Source organism: Echinops telfairi, unplaced genomic scaffold (assembly GCF_000313985.2).
Source record: "Echinops telfairi isolate 266 unplaced genomic scaffold, ASM31398v2 ScPeMD7_12;HRSCAF=54, whole genome shotgun sequence".
NCBI classification, from domain to species: Eukaryota; Metazoa; Chordata; class Mammalia; order Afrosoricida; family Tenrecidae; genus Echinops; species Echinops telfairi.
Window position 1 is genome coordinate 3,738,038 of NW_022103909.1, and position 5,914 is coordinate 3,743,951.

A 5,914-nucleotide genomic window follows, 5' to 3' on the forward strand; every position below is an offset into this window, starting at 1 on the left:
GGATCACACAGGCTGGTTGGTGTGCTTCCTCCATGGGGGCTTTGTTGCTTCTCAGCTAGATGGCACACCTCATCCCTTCTAACCCATCACAGCTTGCAATTCCATGTGGATTTTTGCAAGTAATGTGTATTTCTTCAAAGTCTTCCTGAATAGGGTCCAGTCTAGGGGCTACTTTCTTTTCTATTCCCCAAAATAAAAGTAGAGATGTACTTTTCGTGCCCACCCCCTCAAAAAATGCACAAAAGATATAAACATTACTCTGGTCGGGGAAAGTGTATGGATGTGGAAGTATTTTGTGGCCATTTGCCTCGGTTCTTTGGGGGAAAATCCTGAGAAATCTTTTCCTTAAGCCTTGAGGAGTTAGTTACCTTAACCCAATTTTTCTATTCCAGAGGGTTTGTTACATTTGCTAGATCGATTGACATTTTTTGAGTAAGTTGTAAATAACTTGATTTGACTCCCCCCAACCCCCTAGCCCCACCCCTGGTCCTGAGCTGCACTCTGCCCCTGTGTTTGATTGGTATGCACCTTGTAGGGATTAGTCAGTAGACCATGTGAGAGGGGATGGGTCAGTTTGTGGTCCTGATGGACGTGCCATGCCTTGAAATTGACAAGGCGTTTGTGTATTTAAATAGCCAGCCCTAAAGAAGTTTTCTGTCGGACGTAAAGAAGCAGGAATGAAAGAGGAAGAAGGGAGAAGAAGCAGGAAGAGAAGAGTCAAAGATTCTCCTTTAAAAACCAGCCACACACACACACACACACACAAAAACCAGTCAAATGGGCCAAGAGCTGTAACGCTGAAGACGCCACAGGCCTGGCGGGGACTTGGTGTCACAGCCTCCAGCAGCAGAAGGCAGGCCACGAGGAGCGGCTGTCGGGCCCAGCAGGAGGCCCGTCCTCAGGTGGCTGAGAGGAGGCCTGCTTGGTTGAAAGGATCTCAGAGAGCTGTCCTGCACGGAAGGGGGGAGACTTTGCCTACAAGCTTCCTGACCCTGAGTGGTTCCTTACTGATCTCAAGTTACACCCTGTTCCTAATAAACCACTCAACTGCCAGTCGGGTCCATGAGTTCTGTGTGGCCATTGCAATAGAATCTTGAGCCAGAAGAGAAGTAGAGAGCCAGGGGAGGACTGGCTGATGGCAGGGCTGGTAAAAAGATTGGAAGGGTAGAGATCTGTCCAGCCTCTGCCTCATAGGAATCCGTTTTGGGCTGATTCTGGTCATTTTACCTCCTGAGCTTAGGCTCAGTCTGAAGACATCATTTTACAGTGGGAGTGCTGGAAAGGCAAGGTTTGAAAATATATGACTACTATTATCCGGAAAAAATTCTCCTGATTACCAGACATGAAAAATGTAAGCAGATGATTGTATCCTTACTGATAGCCAGCCAAAACAAATGTTGTCCTGTTGGCAATCTACTCAACAATATGGCGTAGATAATTATGAATACACTATACCTTCTTTCCTGTTTTGATGAGAATTGTACAAAATAACATTTGTCGGAATTGCTACTAATTTTCGGTGGCTTTACAAAGATTACTGGAATTGACAAATGTATAACTCATATACAGTGCTTATAATGAAGTTTTCAAAGACAAAGTGGCTAATGAGTATGGTCAGTTTGGAGAGTTTATATAAGACTAGTTTCTGCACAGGAAAATACGAAATGTTTTGAAATTGTACAAGTCATAGATAAGGGACATTTGATCATGGTATTTCCCCAGCTTCTCAGCAAACCCAAGCACTTGCACGGCATTGCATATTTGGTTTTGAATCTAAAGAAACCTTTTCTAAACTATCAAATTACAAAAGACCACCAGGCTTTTTGTAGCTCGACCCACCAGGCTAAGAAAAGGCTAACCTACCATTCTAGTCCCGCTATCTAAATATTAGGATCAAGTTATTATCATAGGAAGAAACAATAAAAAAGAATACAGCCAAAAAGATAGGGGGAAAAGTAGTATTTAAGTATTAATCACCAGTTAAGCAAACTATTCTTGGAGTTTTTAATAGTTTTGTTGACATATAATTCATATATCATATACTTTAATAGTTTGGTCTTATCAAAATGATCAATACAATCATTTCCAGAATATGTTCTTCCTTCTTGTACAGTGAACCCTCGCCACTTCGCGCTTCGACTTCCGCGGCTTCACTCTATCGCGGTTTTTGCATAACAGCGCATGCTCTGTCATTACTGCCACTGATTGGCTCATACTGTACACGCTTGATGCCATAAATAATATAATAAATAATAAATGATAATTGTAACATCCAAAATGTTTTACTGTATTTTCCCTTTTTCGTTTAATAAATTGGGTAATACAAGTGTAATGGTGACTAAAGGGTGTTTTTTCATGTCCTCTATGCTCTAACTTTGAAAATATTTGATTTACAAATAAGGAATCCTACTTCGCGGAATTTCATTTATCACGGTAGGGTCTAGAACCGATTAACCGCGATAAACGAGGGTTCACTGTACTCATTGCTACTAGCTCCTTTTTTCCCTCCAACCTCCCCTCTTATACCCCCAATATGCCATTAATCCAGCCACTGTCTATATTCTGTTACCTATCCTGGATTTCTTATACTGGAAAATCGACCAAAACAAAACAGAAAGCACACCCTATTCTGGGATTTTTGTTACATTATGAGTCATGTCCTTCTCAACTCATAGTGACCCTACAGGACAGGGTAGCACTACCCCTGCATGGTTTCCCAACTGTACCTCCTAACAGGAGCAGAAAGCCCCATCTTTCTCCCAAGGAGCTAGCTGATGGTTTTGAACTGCTGATCTTGCTGGTCACAGCCCAACGCATAACCACCCTGCTATCAGGGCTGGAGTTGGGTTACAATACAAAAACAAGGTCAGCAGTTTGAAACCACCAGCTCAACAGGAGAAAGATGAGGCTTTCTACTCCTGTAAAGAGTCGCAGTCTCGGAAACTTACAGGGGCAGTTCGACCTTGTCTTAGAGAGCGCTTTTAAGTCCGAATTGACTCAATGGTAGTGAGTTTGGATTTTTTTTTCCTTTCTATGGTACTTTTTTAAAAAAATTTGTGGTTTGCTATGATTTATTTTCTCACTCTAAATAAATATTCACTTTTGTATCTATCATTGTGGTTGTACTTGGTTGTGTTTTTTTTGTGTGTTTTTTTTTCCTTACGAGCTCTCTCTCCCAATTTTAAGTGTCAGACTCCAGGAAACCTGGCCGACCCCGGGGCAGAGCGCTCTGAGGTGCTGCTGCAGCTGCTGGAGGTGCTGCACTCAAGCTACAGGCCTAGAAGCTGATCATGTGAATTGATCAGCTCTGAAATGTGGGCACAGGGCAGACAAGTCGCCAGACTAGGTCAAATCACCATGACTATTTATTGGCTCACCCCTGAGGTATTTTAGATCATTGGTGACAAAACTAGGCTCATTCTTCTCTTTGCTTCTTCTTCTTTTTTTTTTTTAATAAATCATTTTATTGGGGGCTCTTACAGCTCATATAGCAATCCATACATCCATTGTATCGAACATTTGTACATATGTTGCCATCATCCTTCTCAAAGCATGCTCTTTCAGCCTGAGCCTTGGTATCAGCTCCTCTTTTTCCCCTCCCTCCCCCACCTTTCTTTGCTCCTTAAGGAGCCCTAGGATCAAGAGAAACCTACCTCTCTCCATTTGGACCCATTGCTGATTTTCTCCTGATGAACAGAATTTGAATAGAAACATGTTCATGTCCTTAATACAGGCAAACTCTTTACACTGCTTAAACAAGCAGGCATCTTTATAAAAGTGAAGTGATTCAGGCGCCTTAAATAGTAAGACTTGTCAAGTGCATGTACTGGCATCATCTTATCCAGTGACAAAGGGGGGAGGGGGAGGCTCAGCTCACCAAAATCTGTCCCAAATTAGAGAGTAAAATGGTGTCAGTGCTGTTTTCCTCCTCCTTCTGGAAGCTGTGGTTTCTGGAATTCCACTGTGACTTCTGGCCACTAATGTGTGTCCCTAAGCCTATAACAGTGAAAGGGCAGAGCAGGTCGAGCTGGGGAGGAAAGCGGACCAGAGGAAAAGGGATACGCCTATTTTAACCCATGATGGTCCTTCAGTCCCTTGGAGGAAATTCAACAGAATGCTGGCCTCGTGGAAGCAGTAGACCTCTTTAAGATGAGCTGGCCACAACTCCACTGCCCCCAACTATCCCTGCCAGACAGCCTGAGACACACTGGCTAGACTGATCTTTCCATATCTCCCCTGACCAGTTTTTTGGGGGGGTTGTTTTTTTTTTCTCTTCTCTGGCTTAGCCCACAGCTTCCCTACCTCCAATCCACCATGTTTATTTCCACTCAACTCTTTTCTCCCTTCTGTTTCAGTTTTCCCAAATTAGAACCACCACCCATGACTTCCCTGTATCCTCTATTGAGCAACTTTGCACCAGGCATTATGCTAAGCGCAGGGGGAGTCAAGGCTGAGAGTAACAGTAGTTTGCAAACACGCCCTTTGGGGTCAACTGCCTGGTTCCACTCCTCTACTGTGCTTCAATTTCCTCATCCATGTAAGTGGGATAAGGAACCCTGGTGCTACACGCTGTTAGCTGAAACGTTGGCTGTTTGAACTCACTCGCAGGTTGGCAGAAGAAGAGAGAGGATGATCCACAAAGGAACCCCTATCAGGCAGTTCTGTGACTCAATCAGAGGGCATCTAGCCACATACTAGTATTGAAGGAATCATGATTATGGTTCGCTCCTCACAGGTGAGGGTTGAGTTAATACATGCAACGGGATTAAAACCACTGTCTGGTGCTCAGAAAGCACTCTGTGAGTGCTGATTCTTAAGGCCTAGGTCTTGCCTTTCAAGGCACTTGGTCTACAGCGGGCCCTCACACCCGTCACTCCTGGCAGGCAGGGCTGGTACTCCATAATCTGGAAGCATGGCACCCACCTCTCCTACATGAGTCAGGTACAAGTCACAGGACAAGCTGGCTGTGTGCAGCTGGATGAGCTGCTCCTCTCCTGATCTCACTTTAGGCCTCTCTCAAGGAAGCAGGGCAGACCACAAAGGAATTCAAAGATTCCCAGCAAGCTTCATGTTCTGTGTCAAGTAGCCTGAGTTTCCCACTTGGACAAATCACTTGACTTTTCCGCACATGCTGTAAAAAAAACGGGAATGCATTACTAAGCACCTCCTAAGGCTGTGATAAAGAACTGTAACGAAGATAAAGAAAACAGACCTTCACCAGACCCTCACGACTGGACCGAGCGACAACATCTCCGGGTAAAAACCGACGTTGTCCAGGATTTCATTTTACTTGGCCCCCAATCAACCCTTATGGAAACAGCAGTCAAGAAATCAAACGACGTATTTATTGCATCAGGCAAATCTAGGGCACAAGGCCTCTTTAAACGGTTTAAAGTGCAAAGACGTCACTTTGAGACTAAGGTGTGGGCCTGACCTGTCCCATGGTATTTTCCATACCCTCATATACATGTGATAGCTGGGCATTGAATAAGGAAGGCCAGAGAAAACCCGGTGCAGGGAACGAATATTGGAAGCACCAGGGACTCTGGAACAAATAAATCTGTCTTGGAGGAAGTTAGGGCTAGCATGGTCCTTAAAAGCGAGGACGGTGAGATTTCCTCTCACGAATTTCCGAGTGCTGTCAGCAGGAACTAGCCCTGGAAATGAGCACCATGCTCGGTGGAGAGTCTTTATAATGAGGCCGACCCAGACAAGGCAGATTTTGACCCCGTGGCTGCAACAATCGGCTCAAACATAACAATTGCGAGGATGGCGCAGATGCGGCGTGTTTCCATCTCACAGGGTCGCTAAGAATCGGAGACCACGAACACCCTGAACGACCGCGGGGCGGTGCTGGGGCTCAAGAAAATCTGGCCCGCTGCGCGTGCCCGAGCCGCGTGCCCGCGGCCACCGC